Source organism: Diabrotica undecimpunctata, chromosome 3 (assembly GCF_040954645.1).
Source record: "Diabrotica undecimpunctata isolate CICGRU chromosome 3, icDiaUnde3, whole genome shotgun sequence".
Taxonomy (NCBI): Eukaryota; Metazoa; Arthropoda; class Insecta; order Coleoptera; family Chrysomelidae; genus Diabrotica; species Diabrotica undecimpunctata.
Window position 1 is genome coordinate 89,032,459 of NC_092805.1, and position 22,065 is coordinate 89,054,523.

Genomic DNA, 22,065 nt, shown 5'->3' on the forward strand with positions numbered 1-22,065 from the left:
TGTTTACTAGTATTAATCCATATTATCTGGCATTTAAGATATCACTTAGAATAATGTTTAAGGGTGAGGATATACTAGTTTTTTAATTAGTTAATTTACAATAGTATCTTACAATCGTCTCCAATATTTCTTTATGCTCTTTCCCATTTTGCATTTTTATGTTTATTTTTCTTTCTTGTCTGCTGATAGTTGTCATCACTCTATTTACTGTTTCCGATAATTTCTTACGTATATAATTTTATCCATCAGATTTTTTTTATTTTTTATTGTAAATTGTTCGTATATTTTGAGGTGCTGAAATCTCTATACTTTTTTTCCTATCCCAGTTCCCATATAATTCCCAAGGTCTTCTATAGATCAAATAACTCGTCAGAACTAATGCCCCCGTCATAGAAATCGTTTCAATTAGTGATCTGGACCAGACAGCTTTATACCCTGAAGCCAGGCTTTCTTCTTCTTCTTCTGGTGCATTACTGGAGGTTTGCGAGCATTCTGCTGTAAAGCCACATTTCAAAGGGTTCTAACCATCTCATTGTATTTTCTGTTAATGTCCATGCTTCAACCTCATACAGAAGGACTGGCCAAACATAGTCTAAGCATAGTTTTGGGTTATAATTTGCTTCCATTTATTGTACATGTTTCTAGTCATGTTTCTATTTGTGGTTTTATTTCTGTATCGGGATCCCACTTATCATTTAGTACTACTCCTACTAAGTATCTTATTTAGTACTAATCCTACTGAATTTGTGAACTTGTTTTAATTGATTGTTATTTAGGCCAATGTGACAATTTTCATCGGTGTTGCTAATCACCATTACTTTGTTTTTTGAAAATTTATTTTCGGTCCCATTGCTTCACTTACATTATTAACTTTGTCTAGTATATTTTGAGGTCTGTAAAGTTAGCATATCCATTTTATAAGGCCGAATTCAGACCAACACTACCTACATCTCGGCAAAGAAAAGGGGTACAGGGCTTATCTTGACGGCATATTTTATTCTCATCATACCTTAGCTCAAAACACACTCCCGAAAAACCGAGATATCGGCCAAAAGCGAACCTCCAGGAGTTGATTGCTAACTTATTGCTGGAATTTTACGCCAAGAAACAATTTATAGCTGCAACCGTTTTCGAGAAACAACGATTATGCTAAACGGGAAAGCTAGTATAGCAATTGTCTTGTCGGACACCTTTTTGTATACGGATGCTTTTAGTAGTGTGGTTGGAATATTTTAAGGTTGCTTCTTGGTTCTAAAAAGGTTTTGAATTATGCGGAGATCTTTTCCGTTTAGCTTCATTTGCTTTAAGTTCATACAACAATTTTTCATGCTGGACTCTATCAAAAGCCTTCTGGTAATCGATGAAACAAAGATATACTTATACACTTAGTACAGTATTTCTACTTTTTTTTTGGTATTGGTAACAAAAAAATGACTTGCCTTTTTCTTAAATTGGGCGGAAAAACACTAAGTAACTTAAATATTGTTTAATTAGTTCTTTTGTTCTCATGGGCCTCTAGTAAAGATATTTTGGCGAATGCGAAAGAATAACATATCCGTAAATAGAAGTGAATAAATCTTCAAAAGAAGGAATCGATCATTAACGGAACTGAGCTAAACGGCCAAAAAGTCAAATGATACAATTATTTTGTTTTACTGCTACTACCTACTGAATTATAGTTAAATAAAAACGTTTGTATTTACTAGAGTAAATACTAATTTGAAATAGAGCGCCTGCTAAAAATTGCTGTCAACCTAAAGCTTTGTTAATGTGCTTTTTATAGTAATAAATCACAGTCAACGCGACCTGATCCATCTACATGCACATTACATTAACCTTTTGGTCGAATTGGTAATGAGGGGATGAATATTCTGGAAATATGTAACCCATTTTACGTTTGTACATTAAATATGAGACTTGTTATATTGTATGAAAGTATACCGCATATTTTGGAATGTTAAATCTTAATATTTTTAAACGGTACATTTTTTGTGACTTTAAATCCATTGTATAAGCTGTTAATCCAGTGACTGGAACAATAGAAGTTCACGTCTATGTCCGCTCCCAGTGGAAAAGTCTGAATAAATAATTTCAGGTCCTATAAACCCCGATAACAATGTACCTTTACAAAACACCGGCTGCGAAATCCTACAGTCATTGAGAAGGAAAGTAGATCGGTTCTAAATGATATTTATGGTCATCTATGTAATTTTCGACGAAGAATAAATATCAATATGCCAATTGTGATTTAAGTAATATATTATTTCTTTACCTTTTTGAATAATAATGTGAAGCAGTTCTATGTTCATAAGTTTCGGTCCATATTCGGTTCATATGCTCGGTCCATAATATTCGTAGCATATGCCAATAACGCTATGTTTCAAACAACGAATTTAATTCCGAACCTTAATATCAAATTGATCCCACCTTTTTATGTGTGTATTCCCTTCTTACATGTCTATTATAAAATTGCACATAATTTGTTTGTGATTGTCATTAATTTGGTTAAGTTCATTTTTAGACGATAGAATTTGCACATATCGTGTATTTGTAAGAGTGTTTTTAGATCTTTAAAATTATCTTTGTTAACGGAATCTTTTAAATATCCTGCGAATGACAGGATATTTAAAACTTCCCGATTGATTGAATACCTTCTTTTAGGTCATTCGATTTCGGTTGTTTATTGGGTTTCACTTTTTACGATCGGTAATTATTTTGGATTTATGGTTGTAAATTATTTGAATTTTATGAATGATATGAAGTTCGATTATATACTTATACATTTTTATTATAAAGAAATCTTATCGGAAGCGACTACAGTTTGATTTAAATTGGATTTAAAAATACTATAACTTACTAATAGAATAATGCAAATGAGGAGGTGGCGTTCAAAAAAGGATTTGTCACAACTAGAAAAATGTTCAGAAAATCAAAAAAACTATTTCTTTCTTCTCCATGTCTGTGGTTATGACAATTTGTTTTTAATGATAAAATGGTAGTTGTGGACACTAAAAATAAATATAAAAGTAAAATATTATGTGCTTATTTTATAAAAAATAGTTTTATTCAATGGACTAAGACTAAACGCGTTTTGATCGACCGGTATGAACCAAACTTCTTTTGAATAAACTCTATGAGGGCTAATTCTCTTTTGATTGATCATGTAGATAGGTATATTTCAAAAAATGAACTTACAAAACAATAAATTTGATATAAACAGTAATACCTTTATGGCTTATGAGTATAAAATCAAAAGTTAAATGTATAAAATTCAAAACGTGCACCCAACATCTTCATCTAGACAGTCACAGTTTTCTTCATCATGGTCAGCTTCTTCTCTTCCAGGGACGTTGTTAGAAACGATACGAACATACCAATATAGTGTTTGATCGTCCTTCCATTCTTTCCCAAAGATCTGCGTCAAAAGCTTGTCAACATCTTTTTTTTTGCTGGAGGTATGCTGTGACCGAGTGGCAACTCATCTATCTCTAATAAGGTGCATTTTTTAGCAGGTCAACCTTTCCTCTGAAGAGATTTCCATGCCTCCGTCTTACATTCAAACACAAAGTTCATTCGGCCTCTGACCAAGAGTTTAGTTTGTCGATTAGCAACTTCTTTTTTTACGAAAATTCTCTTGCAGTCTGAGATACCGTCCAGACGCCTAAGCAGACTTTTTCTGTTGATGAAAGACTTTTGGTGTCAAACAGTTTCCAATCTTCTCCCAGTAGTTTTACTGTTCCAACTGATTTGTATACATCGATTTAAGTTTCTTTGTGGATGATAGTTGGCTGTTTACGCAACAAATATGCAAAAAACTTGCTCTTCTTATTTTTTTCTATGTGTTTTTTGTGTATTACAAAAAAAGTTCATTAGTGGAAACGAATTAATTGAAACACTGTTTTCTTAAAAAAATTAATTTTAGTGATACTTAACTCGTTTTTCTCGGACTAAAGTTGGCGTTGTTTATACCGAACGTGGACGGACTGTTTGAATTATAATACACTTTAATTTCTCCTTTTGGAAATAATTTTGCTTCTGTGTATAAAGAGAAAATTGCAGATCAACACAAAATAAAATATGTTTATGTTATGTAAAGATTTGCAATTTTAATGATGATTATTAAACTTGTCAGGATCGCGCACGAAATGTATATGATAAGGAATTTATTATCTCACTACACATAAATATTAATTCGTTAAGTAATGATTTACTATCAACATTTTATGTCTCTGTGACACACTAACTCTAATTTATCTCTACGGATACCAAAAATTTTCAAAGATATCATTAAAAAAGTCGGAACTTTTTATTTCGAAGAATGCTCTTTAAGTTGAAATCGGAGGAAACACTATTTCCTGTTTTTATAGTTCGACAGTCACATATCTCCAGTCGACAAGTTATAAATTTGAAAGCTGGGTTGCTAGTACATCTACATGGATTGTATTAGCAGGAATGACATGCCCTGCGTCTGTTTAGAATTCGATATATCGAGTTTTTGTACAGAGTGGTATTACCTACTTTATTACTGTCAACTGTTTAAACAGCCTTCCAAATTACTTTAGTTCGTGAAGCTCTTTAAATATAAAAAGTACTTTTATACACGGGATCAATTATCACGGGAACAAACTTTAAAATATTATGCATTGAGCAACAAGTGCATAAAATAATACTAAACGAATGAGTGATATATGATATACAGCCTTATCAAAATAGATATTTGTAATATTTTAATTTAGTAAAAACCTTATAAAATTTAATTTAAAATTGTAAAAAATCGCGTGATTCCTTATCCTTTTCAGCGTCGGATTTGTATGAACCAAAACCAATAAGTAAATTATGTATTTTTTTTATTTTACGATGTAGATATTAAAAGCAAAATTCTTATGGATGTACTGACAGAGAAAGTAAGGAAGGGGGCTCCTTGGTCAATGCTCTTTGCTGATGATATCGTGTTAGTAGATGAAAACACAGAAATGCTGGAGGAGAAGTTGGAGTATTAGAGAAGGACTATTGAAGAGGGAGGACTTAAGGTTAGCAAGTCGAAAATGTAGTATATGTGGTTGGGAGAAAGAGGAATGGTTGGGGACGTAGAATTGCTTGGAGAAATGCTAGGACGAGTAGGAGAATTTAAATACCTTGGCTCCTACATAACGGAAAATGGGCCACTAGATCGAGGATTTGCACACAGGATATTGGCTGGTTGGTTTAACTGGAAGCGAATGAGCGGGATACTTTGGTACTTTGTGCTCCAAAAATCGGGGAAGGGCTGAAAGGAAAGATATACAAGAGTGTGGTGACCTGCGTTGGTGTAATGTTGGGTAAAACTAGAAGGGACAGGATCAGAAACGACTTGATTAGGGAAAAAGCCGGAGTGGACTACTTCAAGAACAAAGACTGCAATGGTTTGGTCATATCAGACGTAGAGATGAAAACAATGTGGGACGAAGGATAGAGCTGTTAGCAGTTGATGGAAGAAGAGGTAGAGGAAAACCGAGAAGAAGATGGAATGACTGTGTGGCAGAGGACTTGAAAGAGAAAGGTTTAGGTGAAGAAGACTCGATGGACAGAAATGAGTGGCGACGAAGAGTAAGGAACAGCGACTCCTGAAAAGGGAAAAGCAGAGGAAGACGAATATTAAAAACACAATTGCGTGGTTGGCTGTATTTTGAATTCAATCATGTTAGTTTTTTATTGCTTCGTGGTTAAATATTCATTTTAAATTGTTAATATTTGGAATAGTAAAATACGTTTTTTTATTTTTAATCTGACGTTGAAGGTCGTTTCAAAGAATTGCTGAAAATTTAATCACCGAATTTTTAACAGCATTTAAAACTGCTTTGTACATTTTCGATTTGTATAATATAACCTTATGAAATGGATTCTTTTTTCTGTTTTTCATACAGTGTGCTATTGCTAGCGAACTATTGCTGATGTTGGACGTATCATTAAATCATTAAGGAAGACCCGAATTACTCCATCCGTTACCTTGCACAACAATTATTGGATTTGCGTCAAACCGCTTTATGAAGCCGAGTTAAGAAATAAAGTTTAGGACTACCGAGCACAGCGTAATGTTCTATGAATAGGTCCACAACGAGATTGAAAGACTACGTCATTAAAAAAACGGCTTCCTTATCCACAACCAGTTGTTGAGACGCTGTTAGATCCAAAAAACTGATTCTTTGGTGTGTTTTATAAGTGGCTGGAATCATTAGTACCTACTTTTTCAAGAACGATGCAGGCCAGAACCTTACAATTAACCTTATAGTGACCGCTGAAGAGGTACAATTAACTACCTTTTTGTACCGGAATTTAACCACTTTAATGTGGGAGATAAGTGGTTTTAATTAAATGGCGAAAGATGTCACACAGCGCGTGCCACCACGAATTGTTAGGTGTATAATTTCGAGTTATGGACCTGTGAATTAGATTGTGTGATTTAACAGCGCTAGACAATTTTTGATGGCGATATGTGAAATCGTTAGTCTACTCAGATAAGCCAGAGACCACTTGGATTGGAAGACAACATTCGTGGCACTATTAATTATTACCTATATACGGTCCCAAATGCAAAAATAAATAATAACAATTTACCGGTGTGTTCATTTTAAGGTTATATACATATATATTCAAAAAAACACCCATTTAAACAAGAAAATGTATCATATTTCATTTGTTACTGTTACATTTTGTTTTGTATAAATTGTTTTAATATTAAATTTCGCTGAGTCGAGAAGAAAAGTCGCGGTAAACCACTCTGTACAATTCGGTGTGTATTTCTTTCCAATTCCAATCGATGGACATGGACAGCAAATTCCCTTGACGTTCTTTTTATTTCGAAAATATAGAAAATATCGGAGTGAGTATGTGACCGGAATCGGGAACACCGTGTTATATCCATATCGATATTGCTTCGAATTTTCGGTGTATATATGTGTTAGTAGCTTTTTATATTTATGATCTCTCTGTGTGTTCGTTTTTGCATGTATCAATGACTGTGGAACTAACATTTTGCGGAAAAAAATTAATATCTGGATATGCACGATATTAATAGTATATTTTATATATACTTGATTGATTTGATTTTTATTATAGTCAAAGAACTAACAGACACTGTAGATGTATAGGGAATACTCTCTATTTATTGTGATTTTTCTATCCCATTACTGGACGTAGGCATCTACTTGTCTTTTTCACTAATCTCTATCCAGCACTTTTTTCTTAAGCGATGCTTCTTACGGTCATCAATCCATCTCATTTTATTACCTTCCTGTTTCCTTCTAACATTTTCATGATTTTCAGTAAATGCATTTTTTTCTCTAGAGAAAACAATGTAAGTTTGTTTTTTTATATATATGAGTAGGTAATTATAATTGTTATTAATTGATGTTTCGATTTTCACTCTGGAAATCGTTTTCAAAAAAGATTATTTTAAAATAGTTAGGTAACCAAAGTTGTTTAGCGGTTATGTTTTTCAAATTGACGGTTGACTTGCTTGGTCTCGATGTTGTAGACAAATAGCCATTGTTTTAGTTAATAACTGATGGTGGTGTTTGTACTCTCAGGATGATGTCAAAGTCTTATTGTTTTGTGTGTTTATGTATTATGTGTTATATTCCAGTTCCTTTGGCTCGATGCCCTACCTCACGGGGAACTTCAAGCTTTTCCACTCTGTGCCGCTCATACTTGCAGGGCATGTCCTTTTTCGGTCCTCATTGAGCTTCAATGCGATTGATGTTTTTTTGTTCCTGGTCCATGTTTGTCCAACGAGAAGCTAAGAACTGTATGGTCACTCTCGGACGAGCTCCGCATGCCTCGAAAAATCTAATGAAACCTGTTTGTGGCCTGAAACTTATAATTAAGTCATCCTTAGCTTCCACCCAGTCGTGATCACCTGGCAGAATTATCGATCATGACCATAAAACAAGATTACAGTAGTTAGATTGTGTTCATTAACAAGTTCCAATTTTGATTATTGGTCCATAATTAACGAAAATAGGTTGCCGAAGACATAATGAAAGAAAGAAAACATATTTTGATGTTTAATGGATGTTAAAGTTTGAAAAATTTTAATTCATTTTCACATTTTTGTGTCTCTACAAAAGTCACATTATCCTAGTAGTTTATTCTGTGAAAAGAAATAATATTTTTATGCATCTTACATAAAGAATGTTACTTATTTTCAACTCCCACTATGTTCTAATTGGCAATGAATATTTCATAAGAAGTTCTTGTCAATTATACATTTTAATTGCTAGGTTAAAATGAAATTAGATAACTAACTTTAGTTAAATCAATGCAATCGAGGTCATAAAAGTATCATAAATTAAACAAACTTCCATTTCGATTGTTTTTCACTTCAAAGTCACTATTATTAATCCCACAGCGAATAGAGGCCGAGTCTATCATTGCATTGGAGCCAAGCCTTTAGTAATCGCGAATTTGTTTGTTACGATAAAGGATTTTATTTAACCATTTGATATGTTGTTGATTAATGAAGAAAAAAATCAGGCCCCACCCAGCATTTAAATATTACAGCATGCACTCGCATCATACTAATGTTTGATAATATGTTTTATGATTTCGAAATCTTTAATGGGATAGATCATCGACATCAGTGCTGTACTATCGCTTTCGATTTCTATAAGAAAAGAATTGTGTCGTATAAGCAAAGAATATAGACGCTTAGCGTCTATATTCTTTGGTATAAGTATGATTGTGTCGTATAACAAAACTTTTTTCTATTTCTACTATTCTATAAAATAAAATAATTTTATATAAAGGCGATTACTGATTTTGCAACTAACAATATTAGCTAGAACGAAATACAACTTGAAGCAGTTATAACGAAATAGACACAAAAGTATATTATTATAAAATTAATTAAGGATATTATAGTTTTTACTACGTTTCCTTGTTCAACCTTTTCCATTTATCCCTTGGGTTAAACTGCATTCTGCAAGTGTGAATACCTATTTTGTTCTTTGGATTGCTAAAGTTGAAATATTTGCAATATTAAGGTCCATATTGCAATCGTATCTTGTCTGTCAATTTATGGGAAAAACTGATGTAATCAACTGGTTTAATTAACCGGCTCCCAAACTCTAAAAAAATCTCTACATATCGTCTCTCTCGTGCATTGGTATACAAGGCAACGATGCTAGTCGGATCATCCGAATGAGAAGTAAAAATAAAAATTTATTAAAACAAAATAATTTGCAATATATGTGGTACTACTAATGTCAAATTTGAGGAATTAAAACAATTTTTCACAAATCTTGATGAAAATTAAATGCAGAGATTGGAAAGGAAATTCGATAATCAAAGCTTGACTCCTCAGAGCGAACTTGTGGAGAGCTCTGAATGAAACAAAATCTTTCTGTCATATTAGCAATTATTTTAAAAATATGTACACCGGACGATACAGCAACATCTATTAAAAACAAATAGAACTTCAGTTCAGGAAAATGACAAATATGTTCATTCTACAATTTACAAAGCAAACAGACGACAAATCTAAAAATGAGGAATTTAAAAAATACGTTCCGTAACACGTCAACTTATCTAGGCAAAAACCCATCGCGAACTGATTTATAGTACTTAGATTGCGTGAATAAATGAAAAATACGAAAGACAGTTTAGATTTAATTTCAGTACAGAGCACCACCATTGCATCACTTTGTTAAAATTGTAGAAAGCACAGATTTGGCATTTTCCTGAATTGATTGAGTTTGAGTTTCAGTGCTTATGACATCTTACAAAAACAAAAATCAAATTAGCATATAATATGTACATTAAAAATATTCAATCATCCCTATCTAAGAATCCTAGAAAGTTCTGGTCATATGTAAATGCTAAAAATAACACTTCAAGAATTCCCGGTAAAATGAAATATCAAGGCATTACTACTGGAACCACAATATATTGTTGATATATTTGTATACTTTAATAGTGTTTATCAACCAGCTAATGTAATAAATATTAACAATTTTTTAGTGGTTAACACAGACTGTCTAAATTTTTATTCTGTTTCAAAAACTGAAATAATTTTAGCTAGCAAAAAATTGAAAAATAAAATGACTTCTGGATCCCTCTTTTTTATTAAAGATTGCCTAGGTGTTTTTTTAACTGAGCCAATATCAAATATTTTCAATTTTTGTCTATGAACTATGAAGTTGACGTTATATATGTTACTGTGAATGCCCGAAATCCAGTGAATGTCGAGACACACCAGAGAATATCAACATTCACCAAGTCGCTTGGCATATGTTCGAATTATTGGTTAAATATATTTTCTAACATACACCGGTGACTGTCGACATTCATCATACATGTTTTGTGTATGTTGAAAACATAAACCATATTTTTTATCTAGTACAAATAAAAATTACTTGGGTATGTTTTTTATTTGGGAAAATTAATATAAAAAAAACATAATACGAAATATATAATACAAAAACAATCAAAACAAAACAAAGGAAATGTATTATGTGTAATATTATTAATTGCAACAACTTAAACTACCATGACACGTCGAATTGAACAAAAGCCCCTTGCCTTTACAACTACATTTAGCCGTGGAACACTTTCTTTTGCAGTGTATAGCCTTATCCTCCACTTTTCGAATTAGCACAAGCTGCTTCTTTTATAGACATTTCATCAATAATTATAATTTCACTCATGAAAAGTAAGTTTTCTTTTCAAATTGCAAACTGACTACATGTGAAAAGCTGCATTTCTGTTTGCTAATTTCTAATAGTCTGAATCCTCCATTTCAACAACAAACACATTTCGTGGGTCTGTGCGATCACGGCCAACATCAGACGCTTTAATTCTTACAGTATCCACCTATTTAGGCCGGTTGTTGCTTGAAGTAAAAGATTATCTTTTACAACTGCTCGGCTTGAAAAAAATTGTTCGTGTTGTTTAGCCACTACATGGGATGAAGACGTGCTGGGCTGCAGAACGGCTATTTCTTCAGATGTAGTAAGTGCTACTCTGCGAATCAGTCGGTGGTTGGGATATAGGCGTGCTAATCTGCGGATTTGTTCCAATCGAATTTTCTTGAAAAGTATTCAAATCGGCCTTTAGCTGTTCCTCAGTTCAATATTTCCAATTTCACCGTAAAGGAGAGATGACGTCGCAAGCCGCTTTTTGGTTCCACTTCCACAAGGATCAAATTTAGGTTCACTGTTATTTTTACTGTTTATTAATCATTTATGTGAGAACATTTCTGTGCCCTGTTTATTTATTTACTGCAGACGATTTAAAAATTTATTCACTAATTAATATTATCAATGATTGTCAGATTTTCTAGAATGTACTGAATGGTGTGAACAAATGGTGTAATAAAAACTTTTAAGTCTTAACGCCAATAAATGTAAAGTAATTTATTCAAGGAATCGCAATATTAGAAACTATGTTTATAATATTGATGGTAGTACATCTAGACATAATTTTTGACTGTAAACTTTCTTTTATTGAGGATACAGACGTAAAAGTTTCTGAAGCACTTAAATTATCTTTATACTCACAAATAACCGGAATTTTAACATAAGACCTGCTAAATTGCTATGTTTTTCGTATGTAAGTTGTAAGTTAGAATCCTCTGTAATTTGGTCTCCTTTTTGTAAAGCTCATATTCAGTTGACTAAATGGTGCAGTGTAAATTTTTAAAATATTTGTTATTTAAGATTAACGGTATATATCCTGAGAGGGGCACCAGATGTCAGTAACAGTTAGTCATGTACCGGTTTAGACATGGCTTCATTGCAAATGAGGCTCTTTACCAGTATCTTTACTTAAACTCTTACATAATTCAATTATATGCCCCGATATTCTCAAATAAATACTTTTTTTTTTTCAAACGTTACAAAAGAATTAATTTTTGTGACGTTATTGTCAATATAAAACTGTTACTTTGAGGCTGCCGACTATCTGGGACTCTGAGATGTGATCAGTCAATTTGATGATGGAAAATATTGAAGATCATGGCGCTTTATTACACGTGAAAATTTCAGACAGCAAAACTCGAAAATCAAGGTCGTTTACTATAGTAGATATTTATGAGTATTTAAAACTATATAGAAAATATGCCGCTTTTCGTACAGTTCGTTACAATGAAAACCGATTTTTTTAAAGTACCAGAATGAGGCACGCTATCGAATGACAACATCGGCAGTGCTGCAAAGGAGGTTGCATTTTACTTAAAACTCACAAATTGCGCGCAATACACTGGCCATTGCCTAAAGCGTACATCAGCCAAACTACTGGTAGGCAAAGCAGCTGATATTACCTGCCTTAAAAGACACGGCGGTTGGAAATCTAGTAGAGTAGTTAAAGGTTATATTGAAGACTCGCTTTCCAATAAGTTGGTGATTTGAGAAAAAATATTGGAACCACAGTTAAAGCTGCCACAATCTTCTACAAGTGGATCATCTTTACTTCTATCAAGGTCGTTCAACCTAGATGTCGATGGCATAAGAGGATTTTTTAATAGTGCAACCATAAATAATTTCACCATTAATGTAAATATTTTGAATAAATAATACAGTTAAGTTTTGAGTTATTTTTTTCCTTCTTTTTTCTAAATAACATATTATTGAACTTTTGTCTCTAGGCGTAAAAGTGCTTCATTTTTATGTCAGAATATTATGGTCGTTATATACCCAGAAGTTTAATATTTTATCAAAATCTGTTAGACTCTTCTGTTATTAACAAAAAAATTAGTGAACAAATATCTTAAAGTAGATACGTGTAAAAATCATCAATAGACTACAAAAACCGACGAACTTTTTTGGTAATAAAGCAATAAAATACAAAATTGCCATAAGTGAAATCAAAACGTTGATTATCTAAACTTGAATCACTTTGTACTAAACTTCGAACATTTTGGCGATTCACTGCAATTTTATGTGTGAAACGGTTCGTCTCGGTGCAAACGTTTGTTTGAGCTTACGTTCTTTACAGTTTTATCTTTAATCCAAATAGGTGTATAGAGGAACTAATCCAATAAGTCAATTGCGAATTCCAAGCCTGATTCCCGGTAGAAACCGTTATATCGGTATCGCAGCAGAGGGACACTAAAGAGGCGTAGCAGGTCTGAAACCGAGCTCTGATGAATTAAACCACCTGTTCCTGTCTGGAATTATTAGACCGGTTACGGTTTGGCACAATCAGGAATTGGGCATCGCTTGAAGTCAGCGTTATATCGAAACCTCATCAAAGCGTTGAAATTCTGTTAGTTCAATTGAGGTTGACGAAATATATAGGGGGGAGTGATGTTAGTTTGTAGTGGTCAAAGAGGTAGGCGTCAGCCGGAAATAATGAATGGTCTGAGTATTCACTGAGTATACACATACACATTGTAGGCTTGTTAGTTGTAGGATAATTATTATGAAATAGTATAAATATTACGTAACAAGAATTTTAAGTAATATAATTACTGATGAGTGGAAAAAGTTTAAGTTCCACAAGTACGTAATATACTTTCAACTTGAGTTACCTACTATATTTTTCTGTTCCCATTTATATAGTTAAGAAAACTATTTAAACAACTTAGGACCCTGCTATACCATGGACAATGGCACTCATGGAGTAAATTGTAGAAACGAAATTGTCGTCGGCGAGTCCGCTTTATCCTAACGGCAAGCGTTGCGGGACGGCCGGTCGCTGTAAAGTAGCGAGCATTAAGGCGGGTACACATATGCGAGCAGAACTGTTCGCGAACCGTTTGTGAACGCTATATTCGTTAATTTGTACGACGGGACGAACCGCTTGCGAGCTGTTCGTTCGTTGCTCGTCAGGAACCACCGCCTGTCGGTTTTTGGGACGAACACAAAGAATGTTCGCAGAACTATAAATTGTGTCTATAAATTGTTTCTGCCAAGTGTGCGATGATATCATTCTGTTAAACAAAATTGCTGAACGAGCGCGGCTTATCTAAGTAGCGAGAGAAATTAATAACAGATAATGTAAACAAAATACCGAAATGTTTAGATTAACGAAGTAAATTAATTCTCGGTTTGTTATTAGATACTTAGGGTATTGGATAGCCTGAACATAAACATATTTTCAACGAACTCTTCGCGAACAGCTCACGAGCAGTTCGCAAACAGTTCGGCTCGCATATGTGTACCCACCTTAAAAGTTATACGTAGCGCTCACAACGCGGACAAAGTGGAAACTTGGGCAACTTGGAAATTATGTTTAACGCGACGACATTAGCGCTCATATAACAGCTCCCTAAGGTGATGACGCGGAAAACAGGGCGCATAATTTCCAAATAAATGACTGTATTGTAGTTACGTCGCGTTGAGATCATTTTTTCCAGGTTGTCAGCGCTACGTATTATAACTTGATGCGCGCTATGTGCAAAGTGTGCACTGCGCACTACTGAGGCGACTGGTCGCGCTAGCAATGCTTGCCGTCGGGATAGCGCGGACTTGCCTACGGTAATGTCGTTCGTATAATCAAAGAATATAGACGCTTAGCGTCTATATTCTTTGGTATAATTTATTTCACGGTAGTGACATTAGCGTCTATATTCTTTGGTATAATTTATTTCATGGTAGTGACATTGTCCGGCTGGGCCGACGCTAACGTGGCGCTGCTAACGCGACGGCATTAGCGCTCGTATCACAGGGCCCTTAGGAGCAATTAATCTATTTTATTTATTAAAATCAAACATTTTTACATTATTATTTGTCATATTTCTTAGCATAGAATAACTGGTCCAGAGGGAAGACAGTTTAATTTGTTATTTATAATTCCTAAAAATCTGGCATTTAGTGTCTAGATTTTAATTTAATTTAACGGGGATTTTAATATATTTTACGGGATAGTGCACATTCCATCTTCATTATTAGCAGTCACTAGACATAATGAAAATTTTCTCTACGACCATTAGTAAGTGTAATAATTCCAACACCATTTTTAATAATAAAAAGTAAAAATTCTGCTTTTTATGTGTTTTGCATTTATTTTTTTCCATTTTGTAATAAGTGGTAAAACCAATATTCCATATAGTCTAGTCGCCAGAGATTTGATCTGTAAAAACGAGTAAACACGAGACTACCTTATATTTGCTGAGAATGTCAATTTTGGGACCCCAAAAAGATGCAAAATTTTTTTAAATAAAATTTGTATTAACTCGATGGTACAAAAACTATATCTTTTGATCAGAGTGTCCCATCGACGCATTTTAAAGGTGAAGAGTGCAGCTGTCGTATGCATTTTACCGCAAATGAAGTATGTTTCTATAAAGCTGTTAAATAAATAAACGTTGTTTAAATAAATTAATAAACGTTGCGGGATTTTTGCCATTTTTTACGATTCTCATGAGATCAATAAAATTTTTCACTTTCATTGGCCTGTAGCTATGGAATTTCCATTTTTAGAGTCTAATCTTTAAAATTTATAACATGAAACTTCGATTTTGAGTTTTGGCCACAGAAAATGAGAAAAATTAAAAACGCTGAATTTAAACTTTCACATTACAAATGATCTCTCGTCACGGAAGATGCTTCCACGAAAACAACATTGGGTGGAATTTGTAACTTAAATTCTATAGTTTTAAAAAACGTACTTGTGGAATCAAAAAGAAGCAGTTTTAAACGTTTGATAGTTTGTAATGTGAAAGTTTATATTCAACGTTTTTAGGCATATTTCAGATTTGCCTAAATATTGTTGCTAACACTCAAAATCCAAATTTCATGTTATGGATTTTGAAGATTAGCCTCTAACAATGGAAATTCCATAGTGACCATTGATCTAATGAGAATCGTAAAAAATCGCACAACGTTTATTTATTTAACACCTTTATAAAATCTGAGTTTATTTGCGGCAAAATACAGAAATTGCATATGAAAGCTACACTCTTCACTTTTAAAACGCATTTTGGTTTTTGTCGATTGGACACTCTGATTAAAAGATATCGAATTTTTACCGTCGAGTTGATACAAATTTTATTAAAAAAAAATAATTCTCACGCGTAACTGACATTTAAAATCGCCGGTCGCTTCAAGCCTTGTTTCTGAGAGAAACGGTACATTCTATACAAAAAGTGCTAATAAACATTTTAGTTCAAAATTATCTCATTTCTACATTTCTTGTTTGAAATTTTTTTTACGGCGTGCAGATTCTTGGAAAATGGATGTTTTCCGTTTCTCCCCTATGCGGGGGGTTTTTAGGGGGAAGCGGAAGGGAATGAGAGTGGCAAAATCCTTGCATCTTTTTTGGAGTCCCAAAATTAACATTCTCAGTAAAATTCAGCTTGTTCGTATGATTTTTAGAAGTTCAGTGACATTTTTTTATCTGATGACTAGACTAAAATTTATGCACAAGGAATTAAATATGGATTTAAAAAAAGTGTTAGCTGTAAATGCGGCGTCCTGGGTGTTTTGAGACATAATTTAATTTTAAAAAATTAAGTCAAATATTGAATTTAAAGAGTCTATTTGAAATTACAAATTATGCACATAATATATCCCACAACCTACTGTTGCATTTTAGTAATGAATATTATAAAAAGAATTATCGATAGTTAGGTATTGGCTCCCTACGAAGCTGCCCTAACAACCCAAGACATAGGTGCTGACAGAACCACGCTATAAGCGAATGTGACATGATTTCACTATACTGACTATACATTTTTTAGGTGACTTAAAAAAAATGAAAATTATTGATTCTGTGGAAAATAAATTCATCCCAAAAACAACGATAAATGTGAAACAGGTTATCGATATTTCAAGTTATAAAAAATTAAAATCTTAGTTAAAATGTTCTATTAACTACGTAGTTAAGAAATCAAAGGCTTTTACAGAAGACAGTGTTTCAATTTTTTAATGTCCGTAATGGTTATAAGTTATTATTATACTATTATGTCAATGTAATATAATTGTTTCAATTAATAACTTGTTTTGATCCGATTTAAGTGTTTCTTGTTCATATATTTTAGTCGTGAGAAACCGAGTCGTTTTGTTTTACAATTAGAATGAACAGTCGATCTGCTTGTGGTTCTCATGAATGTTCGACTCTAGATTTTTTCACCCATATAGTTTCATTCTAACCGTGCCACAGAGTGTACTATACTTTTTTTCACATATGTTATATAATTATTAGATTACGTGATTTAATGAGTATTTTCTCCATCACTTTTTATAACATTTTTGTCTTTTATTTACATTTAACACAAAAGTTTCTTGTGAAAACAGAAAAAAGCAATTTCCAGCATGTGATGCACGTTTTGTTATCACGTAGCAGAGTAGAAGCTTACATGAAATTGTACAGTTTCAAACATTGCTGGGTTAAGAACCGCGGCGTGCCGCAAAAACTTCCCCTCGCTTATTTCGTCATTATATTTTAAACTGTAAAATTGTGAGACATTGGTCTTCCATAAAAAAACTAATTAAATCTCAAGGTATTGTTCAGTCTCATCTCGAACTTTTGTAAAGAAGGAGATTTGTTGTAATTGCAAACGGTAAATTAATTATTTGGTAGCTTATGGCTTCCAATTAACTGACTATCGGGAATGTCATTCATAAATAACTATACAAAGAGACGATGGAATTTTTAAGAAAATCTTAAGTAGTTGGATTTTTGTATGGCAGAAAATTATTAAATTTTATATCAGTTACAAATAATTTTTCATTTCGTATATACGACTTAAAAAATTACTGAGAGTGTTCATGTATTTATTCTATTATATAGAGCGATCGAAAAAAAAAGTAATTGAGATAGAGATACTTCTTTTGTATGGTTATCAAGAGATCCAAAACAAATTTAATTATTATAGCCTCATTTTTGGTATAGAATGTATACAATTGTTTGATTTCTGTAAAATACAATAAAAAAAATAGAGCAATTTAGAACACTTTTTTAAGTCCTTTTTGTTACTTTATTTGTAACATATACAGGGCCTCTATTTGTCAGGAATGTAACTCATACTGAAGTTATTGATCGTTTTCTATGATTTTAATTAGCAGAAGGATCTTGACTAATACAGTTTCTTTTTATAATTAGAAGATTGTAAAATTCTGGTGGGTAATTAATATTTTTGACTTTGTCAGAGGTTTAAAACTGAGTCTGGCTGATGTCCGCCATTGAGCTTCATTTGTCTAATTATTTAAATATCTTCCAGACCAAACATCTTTTGTAAACTGGTTTTAGTCGCAGTTATTCGATCAATCTGTGTTGTATTTCAAGCATAAGTCAAGACTTATTATTTTCTATTTCGTGTGAGTGAGGAGTATATTCAACTTTCTTATTTGAAATACAAAGTAAGCAATCATCTTTTGCAGAAATGTGAGTTTTAGTTAAATTTATATAATATGACATAGTGTTTCCAGTACTTCCATAACTTAGTTTTTAATTTTTACCAAAATTGTTGAAAACATGACTTCTGCGAAAATCTCAGACTAATACATTGTAATGTTGAGCTAAAACAAAATTCTACATCTACAGAATGTTTGCAGAGCATGAGAAATAAATTTTTTGATTGATGTTATTCTATTTCTGTTAGTGTCACTTTAACGTCAAAAGATATGGTTTGTGGTTTATGAGAATAGCGTCTTGTGGAATAAATATATGGAAATCTCATGACTCCTGTACATGTTTCAGTTTTACTCAGGACATTGCTGTAAATTCCAGACACTACTTTATGATTGATATTATGGCTTGTGCTTATTTGATGGTTAAAATGACTTTTAATTCCATGATTTTGTTATCCTTTTAATTTTTATTAATTTGTCAGCTATTTCAAGATACCACCGCTTTGTATAACTACACAATAATAACTGCACAATATAACTACCTCCGACAGTTGGGAGCCAATGTGGAACAATAAAACTTTTTGGCAGCCAATTTTTAGGCCTCGTCTAGCTCAGTCTCTCAGGTGTAAGAACGTCTTAACTTAGAATTAAATTTAAAAAATGAGTAGGGCTGGGACAAATAAACCAAGATATTAACTAATCGTTTTTATTGTACATAAATAAAATATAAAATTGAAATTTTAATATTTACTTAAAAAAAAACAAAGCAAATCTTGTCTGCAGCTTTACAAAAATTTTAAAATGATACTTATGGCTTCTGTAGATAGATAGATAGATAAAAAGTCAAATATAAAGTTATGAAAAGACATATATACAAATTAATATTAAATTAAATAAAAAATCAACCAGAAATGTACTCACCCCAGAACATATTTAACGATATAAATGAATTTTCAAAGCATACCTTTTTGTAGATGAACGACAATTTCTCTTTCTATTTTGAAGTAGAGCTGACATCACAGAATTCAAAGAGTAGCCAACAGATATACTTTGTCGATTGAAGTGGGCATAGAAATTTTATGTTTCGGGCATAGAACGTAATGGGTCTGAATAAAGGAATTAGAATATTAAGTGAAAATTAAAATGGAATTTAGTTTATGAGAGAACAATTAGTAAATAGAAAGTTGATCGAGGAGTTGAGCGCCAACTATTTTCAGAATAAAAATAGCACAATCAAAGAGACACGTTAATAAATGAATAAAATCGAAATAAATTGAAATAAAATATTTATTTAAAGAGAAAAAAACATGTGACGTGTATAACGTTACAACCTCTATTTAAGCAAATTGTGATTAAATGAATAGTATATTGTTCCTAATTATTTCTAAATTATTCAGTAAATATTTTTTTGCTGTTTTATTCCAAAAATTATTTTTGTTCTAGTTCGATAACGACAAGAAAATGAATATTGAATCCATATTTTTGTATCATACCATTTTTGTTTAATTACCATCGTGCAATATTACTGATATTCACGCTTGCTTTTCATTAATTAGTATGCCCCATAACTTTCAAAAGATTAGACACCAATTTGTAACTAACTGAATTTTGTAATTAGCTGCATTGTGAATTTCTCAGAACGAAATCCAATGAATTGTCCGCATCGTTTATTCCACACGAAAAAAATCAATGAAACAGATTTTATTTAAGATTAATAAGCCTTGATTGCTTATTATTGCTTAGCTTCGACCATGATTGTGTATTGCCATAATCGCTCGTTGTTGTACAGTTAACCGTTATACAGAAGATGCAATTAACACTATAATAGTGATCGACGATCCTTAGATTCCTCAACTGCTAGTCGGTCGAGAAATAAACGAAGTTTTACATCTAGGAAGAATTTACCTCAAATTTAAAACATTGTTAAGCAGTAGGGAAACGTTATACTAGGTTATTCAATGCAATGTTTTTTTGTTCGACAAGAAAATTACTATTTTGTGGTTTGAAATATCATTCAATATAATATTCATGAAATGAGAATCCGAAAGCTTATCTTAGCTCACTTGTATACTATTGTTTTTAAAAAGCATTTTTATGCAACACTATTATGTTTAATTGTTTTCTTTTTTTTTAAGTATATGTTATGTCTCTTCAACAGCTTTTAAAGATATACAGGAATATCGACTTAAAATTTTGGGAATTGTTGGTGAATACATCACAGTTGTAAATTTTTTACTATTGGAAGCATATGTATCATTTCGCCCACTTTCCAACCAGCCTACGTACGCATAAAAGTGCATTGAGAGGCCTCGACCTTTTAGTTATTCCCCTACCCCTCTATGCTCTTTGCATAAGGACCTTCTTTTGGAATCTCTCTGACGAACTGTGGGCATTGCACCGAGATTTCTCTTCTCTGCTTTCCTACAAGGTGGCTCATAAGACCTTTGTCTCGCACTTCTTGTTTTTATTCGTCGGTTTCTGTTTGATATGTAATATTTACCATCCCTAACGGATTGGATTGTATTATCTTGAGTGTCGGTTTTGTATGGGTTTTCTGCTTTGTCTTTTCTTTTGAGCAAACCTCATCTGTTTTATCAACTCCTTTTTTATGTGCTGGCTGCTTCTTTCTCCTGAATTTTGAAAGCAAGGATAAATCAGTTTTGTTCACCAATTTCTACTGGTGTTTTCGGTCATCGCATCTCTTCCTGTCGGATCCTTTCTGGGAACTTGGTCATTATTTGCATAAATGTGGTGATTATATGTATGGCTTCTGTATTTTTTGTCCTGTTTTCTGCATCTTTTAGGGTGTTAGCTGTCGTACTGTCTTTCAATAGGGAACTTTCTTGTCGGTAGTTGGCCGAATGTGGGCAATCGCAGTTTGCCCATATCGCCCATTGGTCTCGTGAAATTGTGCATTTTAGAACTATGAAGTTGCAAGCGTATTTCACACACTTAGTGCGGGCGTGACGTAACATCTGCTAGTTACGTGCTGGAATTATTGGCAATTATAACACCGGGTATGTCAACTTTTAAGTGACTCGTGAAGGTTAGTTCGCTCACTTTCCCCATTGCCTCTTTTTTTTCTGTCGGCACTTGTGTAAACGTCAATTTTTTTAGTGCTGTCAGATAATGATGTATTTCTTCTTCTTCGTTTGTGGCGCTTTTTGTTTTCATTTTCATCTTTGCTCCTTTAGTCACTTTTCCTTTGGCTTTGATATGATCGAGATTGATATTATCGAGCTGATCATGTCTGATATTGTTCCCCATCAATCTTTGCTCATGACGATTTCTTTAATTTAAGTTTCTCTTTCTGCATCCATGGGGATGTGCCCATGGAGCTTGAAGGTGTCGAAGCCACAGGCTGGATGTCTCTATGGTGAATTTTAGTGTGCTTGGGTGAATTTGGATTTTGTCTGTGTTGTTCAGCTTATGTTACTGACGATAGTTGTTGTGCCTTTCTATCCTGGAAGGCCTTAATTTTTGTGTCGTGTCTCGTTTTGACGTGACAACGTCTTAAATTAGGTTGTGGCTCGGAGTCACTCATGAAAAAGTGTAACGCCCGCTCACGTCTGTTACGATGAGTCACCGAACGAGAGAGAGGCCCGCCGGACCGGCGAATGCCTTGCGTCTCTCTCCCACTCAAACATGATCGGTCCGCTGCGCGCGCAGCACTAGAGAATTAGGCGCGTTGAATCGGTGCGTGCTTGTGTCTCTGTCTTTCTCGAGCGTTCTTGGCGTTGGAAAACCGAGAAAGCGTCATAATACAAGTTCACACGTGTGGTTAAAGTATCGTCAG

The 22,065-nt window shown here is 33.2% G+C and overlaps 1 protein-coding gene across 10 annotated transcripts in view; it reads left to right on the plus strand.

Moving 5' to 3' along the window:
- The window catches only part of LOC140437027 (uncharacterized), a 559,923-nt gene that overhangs the window by 511,165 nt on the left and 26,693 nt on the right, over positions 1–22,065 (plus strand). The window lies entirely within an intron of this gene.